The sequence below is a fragment of the Hyaena hyaena genome, unplaced genomic scaffold (genome assembly GCF_003009895.1).
Source record: "Hyaena hyaena isolate Hyena2069 unplaced genomic scaffold, ASM300989v1 scaffold_3, whole genome shotgun sequence".
Classification (NCBI taxonomy): domain Eukaryota; kingdom Metazoa; phylum Chordata; class Mammalia; order Carnivora; family Hyaenidae; genus Hyaena; species Hyaena hyaena.
The window spans coordinates 8052156-8066629 of NW_024080635.1; positions in this window are offsets into that span (position 1 = coordinate 8052156).

A 14474-nucleotide genomic window follows, 5' to 3' on the forward strand; every position below is an offset into this window, starting at 1 on the left:
AAAAAGCAATCTTGGCTTAACATTGTCCTGATCCCCCAGAACCCTGTGAGTCTCCTTAAACACAGAAAAATTCCTTTACAAACTTCCTTTATCTGAACTCCCTCAAGTTTATGTTGGCAATTGTACTCCAGGCATATGGCCCCTGATACATCTGAAGGGTCTCATGACTGAGGTTTTACTAAACGGTAACAAATGACATTTTCCGAACAACGCCTGGCCCCTCAAGGTCCTGGAAACCTTACTTCCAAAATTCCTTAGAGACTTATGCTGTCCCTAACCCCCTCCCAACCTGACGGTATGTAATCAGTCACTCTTCACAACCCCAGTGCAGCTCTTCCTGTCCACGGGTCCTGTCCCTGTGCTTTAATAAAATCCCCTTTTTGCACCAAAGATGTCTTCGAGAATTCTTTCTTGGCCATCAGCGCAGAACCTCTGCCATCACCCCGAAACCCATCATTAGTGTTTGAATCCCATGAGCTAATTCAGTCCTCACAAGAATACCTAGTAGGCTGCTGTGGGGTGAATTGTGTCCCCCTACCCCACATTCACATGTTGAAGTCCTCACCCCTTAGTACATCATAATGTGACTGTATTTGGAGAGAGAATTTTTAGAGGGATGATTAAGTTCAAGTGAGGTCATTAGGTAAGCCTTAATCCAATATGACCGTGTCCTTACAAGAGGAAATCGGGACACAGACACACACACACAACAGGAAGACCACGCGAAGATGCAGGTAGAAGGCGGCCATCCACAAGCCAAGGAGAGAGGCTTCAGAATAAACCAACTCTGCTAACCACCTTGACTTTGTACTTCTAGCCTCCAGAGTTGTGAGAAAATAAATTTCTGTTGTTTAAATCGCCCAGTCTGTGGTAATCTGTTACAGCAGCTCTTGAAAATGAATACCTAGTTATTATCCCGATTTTAGAAAGCAAAATGAGGAAGCAAAATTTGCTTCCTGAGCAAAATGAGGCCCAGGAAGGAGAAGCGAGTTACTTAGAATCACACAGCCTGCATAGGACAGAACTCGCTTTTAGGGTTGGGTTTGTCTGCTGAGGGTTAGGACCACAATGATACTAATGGCTTGACTTCCATGTAGGTGTTAAGGAAATAGCCGGAGGAGGGAATGTAGACAGAACTTATCCTATCGATGAATGAGAAAACACGCCTTCCTTAATCTGGTCATCAAATGCCCCCCACTCTGTGCCCAAACCCAGGTGAAAGGAAGGAAAAGCCAGAGGGGCTTGGGTGAATTTTCTTTGTGTCAGGCTCTGGACCATCATGGCAGTCGTGGCCATAAGCCATCAGTGATTCAAATCATTCTTGACTTCATTTAAAATGAGCAACAACTTGGGGCGCCTGGGTGGCTCAGTCGGTTAACGTCTGACTTCGGCTCAGGTCATGATCTCACTGTCTGTGGGTTTGAGCCCCGTGTTGGGCTCTGTGCTGACAGCTGGGAGCCTGGAGCCTGCTTCAGATTCTGTGTCTCCTGCCTCTGCTCCTCCCCTACTCATGCTCTCTCTCTCCTCCTCTCAAAAATAAATAAAGATTAAAAAAAATAAGTAAATAAAAATAAAAAGCCCACTTTTTGTTCTTAAATTCTTAAAATGTCAATTGACTTTAAAGCAAAAATAATAACTGTAATTTGGGATCTTTTTAACATACGTAGATGTAAAATATGTACTAATCATAGAACAAATGATAGCAGCAGTGTAAGTGGAATAATACCCTTGTAAACATGTCAAGCTTCTCCAAACTGATTTTGATTCCAGTATAGTTAACGTACAGCGTCATATTGGTTGCAGATGTACAATATAGTGACTCAACATTTCTGTACATTACTCAGGGCTAATCATGGTAAGTGCTCTGTTTTCTTTTTTAAATGTTTATTTTTGAGAGACAGAGAGTGAGCAGGGGAGGGGCAGAGAGAGAGAGACATACAGAATTGGAAACAGGTTCCAGACTCTGAGCTGTCAGCACAGAGCCCGATGTGGGGCTTGAACCCATGACCTGTGAGATCATGACCTGAGCTGAAGTCAGATGTGCTTAACCGACTGAGTCACCGAGGTGCCCTGGTGAATGTGCTCTTTAATCCACTTCACCTACTTCACCCCCACCCCCACACACCTCCCCTCTGGTAAACATCAGTTTGTTCTCTATAGTTAAGAGTCTGTTTTTCACGTTGTCTCTCTTTTCCTTTGTTCGTTTGTTATGTTTCTTAAATTCCACATATAAGTGAAATCATAGGGTATTTGTTTTTCTCTGACTGACTTATTCTACTTACCATTATACTGTCTAGATCCATCCATGTTGTTGCAAATGGCAAGATTTATTTTTGTGATTTTTTAAAATCTATTTGAGATTTATTTTTATCTTCCATTAAATTCCAGTAAAATCCAAACAGAATTTTTGAGGAGAGGGGCGCCTGGGTGGATCAGTCAGTTAAGTGACCGACTCTCAGTTTCAGCTCAGGTCATGATCTCAGAGTTCCTAAGTTCAAGCCTTGCGTCAAGGCTCCACGCTGTTGGCTGCTTGGGATTCTCTCTCTCCCCCTCTCTCTGTCCCTACCCTGTTCATGCTCTGTCTCTCTCACAGCAACAAATAAACTTAAAAAAAAGAAGACTTTTGAGGAGCTTAGAGGCCAATTCCATAATTTTTATAAAGACAGATGTCCAAGAATAGCCAAAATACTGCTGAGGAGAAATTGAGGGTGGGGGGAGGCCTTGTCCCACTGCATTAATTCAGAAAATATAGTATCTGTGTGGTGATTAACCAACTCCCCAACGAAGCACAGCACCATAGAAAAGACCCACATGCATATGAAAACTTGATATAAGACAGAGGTGGCATTGTAGATACCAGTGAACGGTTAAAGTGAAAGGTTAAGTAACAAATGGTTATGCATGAGGAGAAAATGAAATTGGATCCATACCTCATTCTACATACAAAAGTCAATTTCCAATGATTAAACTCAAGTGAAGGGCAAAACTTTAAAAAAGAAAAAGGAAAGAAGAGAAAAGAAAGGAAAAGAAAAGAAAGAAGGAAGGGAAAGAAGGAAGGGAAAAAGAGAAAGAAGAAAGAAAGAAAGAAAGAAAGAAAGAAAGAAAGAAAGAAAGAAAGAAAGAAAGAAAGAAAGAAAGAAAGAAAGAAAAGAAAGGAAGAAAGAAAGAAAAGAAAGGAAGAAAGAAAGAAAGAAAGAGAAAAGAAAGGAAGAAAGTTGTAAGAATATCTTCAAGGATAAAGAAGATTTCCTTAAGATATAAAGAAAGTGAGAACCATAAGAGAAAAACAATTGTTAAATTTGACTACATTAAATTAAAAATGTTTGCTTGTCAAAAGATACCACCTAGTAAAAAAAACCAAACTGGAACAATGAGCAAAGTCGTGAACCAGCTGGCAATCCTCAGAAGAATCTATCGACCTCTTTAGCGATCTGGGAAATGCAAATTAAGATCACAAGATACCAATTTACATCGACTAGACTACTTATTCCACATTAGGAAGTCTGGTAAGACAAAGCATTACTGAAGAAGTAGACTAACTGGAACTCTCATATTCTACTAGCAGGACAGTATATTGGTGCCAACACTTTGGAATACAATTTGTCATTTGTCATTATCGAATAAAATCAAAGATGTGCAAACCTTGTGACCCAGCATTTCCACTCCAAACAATGTATGTGTGTCCCAAGAGCCATGTGTAAAATATGCAAAGCCATATTCTTCCTACCGGCAAACAACTGGATATAACATAGATGTCTCTCTCCAGGATCATGGATAAATAGATTGCAATATGTCTTTAAAATGGAATTTTAAAGGAAATGGAATTGAGTATAGGTGCATGACACAAACTAGGTAAAACTTTAAAATTGACTGAAAAGGGGTACCTGGGGGGCTCAGTCGGTTGAGTGTCTGACTTCGGCTAGCCTGGTGCCTGGCTCTCTGCTGTCAGTGAGGAACCTGAGTCAGATCCTCTGTCCCCCTTTCTCTCTGCCCCTCCCCTGCTAGTTTTCTCTCTCTCTCTCTCAAAATTAAATAAACATTAAAAAAATTAAATTGAGAGTGAAAAGAACAAAACAAGTTGCAAAAGACTATGTACAGTATGAGCTCATATATCAAAACATGGGAAAAAAAACCTAGCAAAACTTGACAACGTATTGTTTTAGGGAAGCATGCCCTTACAACAAAATTATTTTTAAGCTGAGGAATGTTCAGTAAAGTGGTTTCCCCTGGGGATCAGAATGGAGGATGAGGTAAGGAAAGAACATAGAGGTCAATTATTAAACAGTATTGGTAATGTTCCAAGTCTTGAGTTGAGTTGAGTGTGTTCAGAGCCTTTTTTAAAAAATGTTACATATTTGGTATTTTACAAATATAACACAGTATGGCGGGGGTGGGGGAAACTCTTGGCAATGTGGTTAGATTGTTGACAAAAGAATTTCTTAATAGCTGCTATGCAAAAAGACAATGGGGTAGTATTCCAAAGTGTTGGAGGAAAAAAACTTTGAAACTAGAATTTTATCGCTAGTTATACTGTCATTTAAATACAAGAGTAAAATAAATATTTATTCAAGGCCTCAGAAATGTTGCCACATAAAGACCTTCATTGAAGTCATTCCTAAAGAAGAGAACTGAATCCAGAAGAAAGCAACGAAATATGGGGGGTAAAGGTGAATAAATGACTTAATAAACCTTATTAGTGTCTAAAAACCTGATCTGCCCCCCCACACCCGCAAAATTGAAAATATCACAGATTCTAGAACTAAAACTCTAAGTGCCCTTTCTTGGTAATCAGAGAAATCCAAACGAAAGCAACAATTAGGTAATATTTTATATCCGTAATATTGCCCAAAACTTAGAAACCCAAGGTAATTCAAAGAGCCAATAAGGATATGGAGGAATGAGGATTTTTTTCCCACGAATTGCTGATGGAGGTAGAAACTATGTGTGCTTTTTCCCTGTTTATACCTGGAGGTAGAGACTATGTGTGCCTTTCCAAAAGGAAGACCTTTTGACTGTACTTAGTCAAATTAATTATCATGCGTGTCCTATGACTCAGCAATTCTACTCCAAGCATAAAAATGTTCCCCCTTCTCCACCCCCCATACCAAGAAGACTTCACATACAGATCAGTAAGAGTGTGTATTTGCGGAAATATTTTTTATTTTGTGTATGTAGTTGGAGCTGGAGGCAATCTGTGTATCTGTCCTTAAGAGATGGAGGAGAAGGGACGCCTGGGTGGCTCAGTTGGTTAAGCGTCTGACTTTGGCTCAGGTCATGATCTCACGGATTGTGAGTTCTAGCCCTGGGTAGAGCTCTGAGCTGTCAGCTGTCAGCTCAGAGCCTGGAGCCTGCTTCAGATTCTGTGTCTCCCTCTCTCTCTGCCCCTTCCCTGTTCATGCTCTCTCTTTCTCTCTCGAAAAGAAACAAACATTTAAAAAAGTTTAAAAAAGAGATGGATGAGAAAAATGTGGCACATTGATGAATGCTATGCAGTAATCAGAAATAATAAACTGGATTTATGTTCAGCAATATGGTTAGAGTTTTAAAAAAACATTGAGTGATAAAAGTAAGAAACAACATCTATATCACAATTATGTAAAAGAACATCATATTAAGGTGCCTGGGTGGCTCAGTCAGCTGAGCGTCTGACTTTGTCTCAGGTCATAATCTTGTAGTTTGTGAGTTCCAGCCCCACATCGGGCTCTCTGCTGTCAGGGCGGAGCCTGCTTCAGATCTTCTACCCCCTCTCTCTCTGCTCCTCTCCTGCTCAACTCTCTCTGTCTGTCTTAAAAAAAAATAGACAAAACTTAAAAAAAAAAAAGAAGATTGTATATTTTTTAAGGCACATTCAATCATGGATTCATTAAGTATGTTTTCATCATTTCTTATGTGAGGCACCACTCTTGACGTTGGGAATAAAGCAGCAAATATAACAAAATTCTGGTTTCTATGGAACTTCTAAGAAGACAGATAATCAGGAAAAGTGAATGAGGAACACGAGATGGAGATGGTGGATGAGCGAGACGTAGTGTTTTGACAAAGGGTGGCGATGGAGGTCCTCTCCGAGAAAGTGACCTGGAGCCTGCTTTAAGAGGAGAGGCAACACCATGGCTACGTGGAGGAGGAGAATTCCAGGCAAAGAGAACAGTAAGTGCAAAGGTCCTGAGATGGGCTTGTGTTTGACTTTTTTTGGAAACATTAAGGGGATCAATGTGTGGCTGGAGTGAAGTGAGAGAGGGAGCTGCAGGAAATGAGAGAGGTCATGGTGGCCGAGATTTTGCTTGGGATGAAATGAGAATCCATTAGAGGCTTTTTAGCAGGGGACTGAAATGATCCAGCTTATTTTTAAAGGATCACCGTGGTTACTGTGCAGACGCAAGACTAGAAGCCAGAAGAGCAGGGAGGAGGCTACTATGGTGATCCAGGACAGAGGTGATGGTGATTTAGAGTAGGGTTATGGAAAAGGTGTCAAAGGTGAAAAGAAGAGAAAGGAAAAGAAAGAGAAGAAAAAAAAAAAAGAGAGAAGAAGAGAAAAAAAAAAAAGCTTCCGTAGAATATCTTCAAGGACTAGAGATAGGGAATATGTCTTGAAACATGATATTTTTAAAAGTACTAACCATAAAAAAAAGACATTGATAAATTTGACTACAGTGTGTTCATCAAAAGATACCACAAAGAGGAAAAAGACAAGCTGCAAAATGGGAAGAGATACACAATTTACAAATAGGGCAGATGATTTACTAATGGATGGGTGTGAGGGAAATAGAAGAATTAAGGATGTGGCTGAGACTGGGGAGGGATAACTTTAGGTGGAAAAACAAGAATTTGCTTTGGGCTGTTTGAGATGCCCATTAGATACCCAAGTGGAGCCAACGTGGTCTGTTGGCCATTTGTGTCTAGAATCTGGGAAGAGGTCAGACGGTGCTCAGTCAGGAGTGGTACTCACATGGATGGTGCTCACGTCATGGGATCAGATGAAGTCACCAAGAGAGTGAGCACAGATGGCAAAGAAGACTGAGACCAGGCCCTGAGGTGCTCATTATTCAGAAGTAAGGAAGGTGGGGCGCCTGGGTGGCTCCGTCAGTTGGGTGCCTGACTTTGGCTCAGGTCATGATCTCATGGTTTGTGGGTTCGAGCCCTGCATCGGGCTCTGCACTGATGGCTTGGAGCCTGGACCTTGCTTCAGATTTTGTGCTTCCCTCTCTCTCTGCCCCTCCCCTGCTTGTGCTCTGTCTCTTTCTCTCTCTTTGAAGAATAAATAAACATTAAACAAATTAAAAAAAAAAAAAAAGTGAGGAAGGTGATGAGGAACCAGCACAGGAGATGGAGAAGAATGGTGGCAGAGGGTGGAAGAGAACAAAGAGAGGGAGGGTCCTGGGGGCCGAGTGAGAAAGTACTTCCGGCAGGAAGGATAGGTCATCCCCCATCCCACTGTAAGCAGAGATGAAGGAGGAGTAGATCTGGCAAGGATAGTTTCTTTTTTTTTTCTTCAAATTTTTAAAATGTTTATTTTTGAGAAAGAGAGACAGAAAGACAGAGTGGGGGGGAGGCTGCAGAGAGAGAGGGAGACACAGAATCTGAAACAAGCTCCAGGCTCTGAGCTGTCAGCACAGAGCCCGATGCGGGGCTCGAACCCATGGACTGTGAGATCATGACCTGAGCCAAAGTCAGACGCTTAACTGACTGAGCCACCCAGACACCCTTGGGAAGGATAATTTCACACACAGATGGGGTCGAAAGGCTCACAGGAGAAGGCTCTAGAGAGACCAGGAAGAGGAGGGGAGCAGCAAGGAGAGAGTGCACTTTTTGTTTTGGTTTGTTTCGTGGGCAGAAGATCTGTGGACTTTATTTCCACTCGCCACTCCCCCCTCGGAGCCCTAAAACGTGATAAAAACAACAAAATCAGGCTGTGAGATTAGCAACCAACTCCCCTCCTTCCAATCGCTCCCAAATCTGGGCACATGATTGATGTTTAATTGATGTTACCCCCCCCTCCAGCTCCCCCTCTACCTGGGGCCTTGGTCTTCCCTGCAGGTGGGACAGGGTGGGGGACAGACCTTGGAGAAGCCTGTGCGTGTGGCCGTGTGGTCCCCTGAGAACAGGCAGTGTGGGGACACGGGGACATGCGCTTCCATCACCCCTGTCTGCCAGCCTCTTCATGGCCCCTTTTCCCCCAGATACAACAACATGGCCCCTCTGGCCCCTCATTCTCACCTCTGCTGCCCCTGGCAAACAGTGATGGCGCCCACGCCAAAGCCACCACTTCCCTAAGCATACATCTGGTTCTTTCCGCAGCCATATGACCTCCACAGACCCCTGCCCTGGAGGGGTCAGAGCCTGGAGGCGTGGGGCAGGGGTGGGGGCCACTTGAGGTGGCAATCAGCACCATAAGACAACTTGCCCCCCAGCTCCAGAGCCTCTAGAAGGGACTGCAATGGCAGCGGCCCCTCCCCCCACGGTGTCCCACCTTCTTTCTTTGTCTTCTGAGCTCTGCCTTTCTTTTGAAGGATACTCCTGTCTTCCAACCCACGACTTCCCTGTGTGACCCTGAGTGTGCGTGTGCTCCTGTTATGTGTCTCACCAGTTTCTCTACCACAAGAGAGGTGATAGTTGCTTTGAGCACCCCCAGTCCCACGGGCAGGATGGGGCGCCCCCACACTTCTCCGGAAGACAATGAGGTGAGAACAAAGTTCCAGGGCCTGAGGGATGAGGTGTAAGAAGGCACCTCCCAGGAACCCACCCAAAGCAGAACTGAACTAGACCCGGAGGAGGGCGTGGGGCCAGGGCCGTGGACGCCTCAGGGACAAGGAGGAGGATGGGGGGACAGAAATGGAGCTGGGGTCCCGGTGCGCAGAGCTGGAGAGCCACAGCGTCCCGGGCCTGCCTGATGCCTGGAGCCCCGGACTCCCGAAGGCCCCCGTGGCTGGGCCCACAGTCATGTTCATGTCCTCTGTGATAGGGCTGCGATGGGAGTGGCCGTGGCTATGGCCCTGGTGCAGATTCTTGTGTGAATGTCCATGGTTGTGATGCTCCCATGACGGTGGCCATAGCCCCGGGCACGGCTGTGTCCTTGGTGGAAACGCACGCAGGAGTGTCTGTGCCGCTGGCCATGGAGGTCCTCGTGCAGGTGACCATGACCTCCACGTCTGGTCAACAGCACCCCCAAGGCCACACAGGTTAGCAGTCCCACGGTCACCCAGTGGGGGCCCCTGGGCCCCTGGCCATCAAGCAGCCCAGAGGGCCAGAGACAGTGACTTCATCTGACACGTAAGTCTATACCGATGTGGGGTCTGATTCTCTCCACTCATGCCCTCTGTCGGCTTCTCTGGGCTGCTCCTCCACTCCATCTGTCTGCAGCCACACTGTTCCCGGGACCGTTCCTGAGAGATAGCATTTGGGAGAATTCTGCTTCGCAGGAAAGTAGAGAGATGGCGCAGTGCCCGAAGGGGCCTGTGTGGTCCCTTTTAGTATGACACAATACTAAATACGTTTAGAAAAGCGTATATGGTAGAGAAGAAAAGTCACAGTGGGGATTCAGGTGAAGTGGAAAACACAAAATAAGAGGGGGCTCTATGGGGTCAAAGATGAATTGAAGAGAATGGTAGAACTATTTCTGCTGGGAGCCAGGCAGAGGGGAGAGGAGAAACATCAGCCTCTTCTCCCTCTCTGATTTTTTTGAAGTTTTTAAAAGTTTTCTTTTCTTTTCTTCTTTCTTTCTTTCTTTCTTTCTTTCTTTCTTTCTTTCTTTCTTTCTTTCTTTCTTTCTTTCTTTTTTGGAGAGAGGGCATACATGAGTCAGGGAGGGGCAAAGAGAGAGGGAGAGAGAGAATCCCAAACAGGCTCCACACTACCAGCACAGAGCCTGACATCGGGCTTGAACCCACGAACCATGAGATCATAACCTGAGCTGAAAATAAGAGCCAGACACTCAAAAACTGAGCCACCCAGGCATTCCTCCGCCTCTGATCTTTACTGTTCAGAGCAAACTGATTTCAGGGTGTGAATACCATATATAGACATGAAAAAAAAAATCTCTTTTACTTTTGGGGCACCTGGCTGGCTCAGTTGGTTAGGCATCTGACCTCGGCTCAGGTCACGATCTCACGGCTTGTGGGTTCGAGCTGACAAGCTCAGAGCCTGCAGACAGCTTTCGATTCTGTGTCTCCTTTTCTCTCTGCCCCTCCCCTGCTCGCGCTCTGTCTCTCTGTCTCTCAGAAATAAATATGTGTTAAAAAAATGTAGAAAAATAAATCTCTTACTTTCAAGTGACTACCAAGCAAGAACTGGAAAGCTGAAAGGAAGGAATAAGTTGGTAATTACATTTCTTTGAGATCAATTAAGGAATCGCAGCGTTCTTTAAGGGGCCCCAGTAAAATTCATTCAAGAGGAGGTTTTGAGCAGGGAAGGAACGCTCTCTGCTAATACCTGGGCTGCCACCCGACCGAGGGGTTCATATCACTAGAAACCTGAAGGTCGGTCTTGTTTCTAGCTGCTGCACGCGAACGCGGGCTGAGTGTCGGAGTCAGTATCTGCTGAACCGCAGCAGTTTGCTTCCTTGCCAGGAAATTTTCTGTGCAGGGAATGGTTGCCTTGGGACAAAAGGCTACAGAGCTGACACAATGCCCCTGCTGTGTGCTCCCATCCAGTGGGCCCGAGGCAATTCCTGGAGACATTTTTGTTGGGTTACTGCGCACCCACAAAGAGCTACTTAAAACAGGGAAAAGCACAAAACTTTACAATTAGAGGGCTATTTAGAAAAAGCATTTACAAACTAACAGATACACAGATGTGCCTGTTACTGCTTGCAACGGACTCTGTCTTCCCAGCCTCTCAGTCTCCCCCACGCCAATCCATTCTGCACTCGGCAGCAGGATTCGTCTCCCGAAAGCACAGATCTGATCTTGTCACTCCAAAGCTCAAGCACCTTCAGTGGCTCCCCACTGCCTTTAAAATAACCAAGCATTGAAGATCCTTCGTATTGGAGCCCCTCTTCTCTTCCCCGCCCATCTCCCATGCTCCCTCGGACATGCGCTAGACTGAAGCTTCTTCTCTGTAGCGGGGCTGTCTTCTTGCACTCTCTTTCTAACTTTCCACTCTTTCCTGGACTCACTCCAGTTCAATCTTGCTCTTAGTTTACATGTAATACGCCGGCGAGAGCTTATGTAAAACCTTGAAATTCCTCCTGTCACAAAATGGCAGTCCCACATTGTATTTGTTTGCTTAGTGGTTTCTCTTCCCTGCTACATGATACGTTCTGTGAGGTCAGGAACCGTATCTGTCTTGCTTACCGCTGGATCTCATGAATGTGAGCAAGCAAGAAAGAGCAAGTGAACTCAACGGTCTTCCTTTACTTCCATGTTTTACTCTTGCCTTTCTTTCCCCCACCTAACCATTCCTGTCCGTAAAATTTCTACCCAAACCACATGCACTCAGTTACTTGATTCATGAGAAAGTTGATACTGCAGTGAGGGCGGGGAAAGAAGAATGGTCTTTTCAAAAAATCGTTCTGGGTCCATAGGATTCTACATGAAAGGAGTGAGTCTTGACCTTACCTTGCACACACCCCAAAATCAATTTCAGATGGACTGTATATTTAAATGGGAAAAGTAAAGGACTAAGACTTTTGGAAGAAAACACATGAGAAAAAATTTCAAAACCTTTAGGTAGGCAAATTTCTTAAACAGGATACAAAAAGTACTAATTATAAAGGAAAACGTTGGTAAATTACCATTCAGGTTAAAAACTCATTTTCATTAAAACACACCATTAATAGATTTAGAAAGACAGACACAATTGAGAAATAATAGAGAGACAATCAACAAAACCAAAAGTCAGTTCTTTATAATAATCGATAAAATGGACAAACCTTTAGATGAACTGACCAAGGGGGAAAAAAAAGGAAGAAAAGACTCAAATGACTAAAATCAGAAATGAAAGAGGAAACATCACTATTGATCTTTCAGAAATAAAAAGAATTATGATACTATAAAAAATTGTATCCCAACAAACTAGCTAACCTGGATGGAATGGACAAATTCCTAAAAAGACACAAGTTGCCAAGCTGACTGAAGAAGAAATAGAAAATCTGAATAGATCTACAAGTAAAGTGATTGAATTAGTAATAGTAATTAAAAAAACAACAGCAAAAACTTCCAACAAAGAAAAGCCCAGACCCAAATAATTGGATGGCCTTCCTGGTAAATTCCACCAAATGTCTAAACAATTAACATCAATCCTTTCAAAAAATAGAAAAGGAAACATTGTCAGCTCGTTCTCTGAGGCCAGTGTTACTCTGATACTAAAACAAAGACACCAGAAGAAAATTATAGACAATATCTCTTAGAATATAGATGCAATAATTCTCAGGGTGCCTGAGTGGCTCAGTCGGTTGAGCGTCCGACTTCGGCTGAGGTCATGATCTCACAGTTCGTGGGTTCGAGCCCTGCGTTGGGCTCTGTGCTGACAGCTCAGAGCCTGGAGCCTCCTTCAGATTCTGTGTCTCCCTCTGTCTCTCTCTGCCCTTCTCCCACTCATGGTTTCTCTCTCAAAAATAAATAAACATTAAAAAAATTAAAAGAAAATTCTCAACAAAATACTACAAAAAGGATCTAGCAATGTATAAAAAGGATCTTATGCCAGGATTGAAATTTATTCCAGCAATGAGAGTTTGGTTTAACATATGAAAATCCATTAATGCAGTATATATACCATATTAATACAGGACAAAAACAATATAATCATCTTATAGATACTGAAAATCATTTGACAAAATTCAACCCCCTTTCCTGATAAAAACCCTTAAGCTAGGAATATGAGTAAATTTCCTCAGTGTAACAAAGGCCATCTATGAACACAGCTAACATCACACTTAATGGTGAAAGGCCGGCTGTTTTCCCCCGAGACCAGGAAGAAGACAAAGATATCTGCTCCTAATACCTATATTCAAAATTGTACTGGAAGTTTTAACTTCTGCTTTTCCAGAGCAGTTAGGCAAGAACAAGAGTTAAAAAGTATCCAAATTGTAAAGGAAGAAGTGAAATGGTCTCTATTCACAATGGCCTGAGCTTATATGTAGAAACCCTAAAGGTACTACACAAAAAACTATCAGAGCTAACAAACAAATTCAGCAAAGTTGCAGGATATGAAGTTAACACACAAAAATCAGTTGGATTTCTATATACACTGGCAATTAACAACTTAAAAAGGAAATTAAGAAAGCAATTTCACTTACAATAGCATCAAAAAGAATAAAACATTAGGATAAATTTAACAAAATGGATGCAAGACTTATACAACGAAAACTACAAATTCCATTGAAAAAATTTAAAGAAGACCAAAATAAATGGAAAAGCATTCCATGTTTATGGATCAGATTTAATATGATTAAGATGGCAATACTCCCCAAAATGATCTACGAGCTCAATGCAGCTGCCATTTTTGAAAAATTGACAAGCTAATACTAAAATTCACGTAGAGATATAAGGGACCCAGAATAGCCAAAATACCTTGAGCAAGAAAAAAAAAATAGCCAAAATATCTTGGACAAGAAAAAAGTAAGTTGGAGGACTCACACTTCCAGATTCCAAAACTTGCTACATATCAAGACAATGTGGGACTGGCATAAGAATGGAAATAAAGATCAATGAAACAGAATTCAGAGTCCAGAAATAAATCCTTGTATTTATGGTCAGTTAAGCATTGATAAGGATTCCAAGTCAATTAAATGGGGCTAAAATAGTCTTTTCAACAAATAGTGTTGGGACAATTGGATATCCACGAGCAAAAGAAGAAATTGAATACCTATCTCACACCATATACAAAAATTAATTCAAACTGGGTCATATACATAAATGTAAGAACTAAAACCATAAAACTCTTGTAAGAAAATGTAGGAGTAAATATCCGTGACCTTGGATTAGGCAATGGTTTCTTAAATATAATGCCAAAAGCACAAGTGACAAAAGAAAAAGAACTTGAGTTTTATCAAAATGAAAAACTTTTGTGCTGCAAAGGTGAAAGTTAAAGAAAGTGAAAAGGCAACCCACAGAATGGCAGATGTATATCATACATCTGGTAAGGGATTTGTAACCAGAATACTAAAGAATTCTTACAGGTCAATAACATTAATTTAAAAACCTCAAATACCCAAGTTAAAAATGGGCAAAGGGTTTGACTAAGCATTTCTTCAAAAGTGATATAAAATGGCCAATGTGCATATGAAAAGACACTGAGCATTGTCAGTCATTAGGGAAATTCAAATTGAAATCATAATGAGATACCATTCCATAACCACAAGTAAGGCTGTGATTAAAAAAAAAAAAAAAGATGGATAATAAAATGTTAGCAAGGATGTGGAGCTGTCGGAACCCTCCTACATTGCTGGTGGAAATGTAAAATGGTGCAGTCACTTCAAAAAAGAGTTTGGCATTTTCTTAAAAGATTAAACAGAGTTATCACATAATGCAGCAATTCCA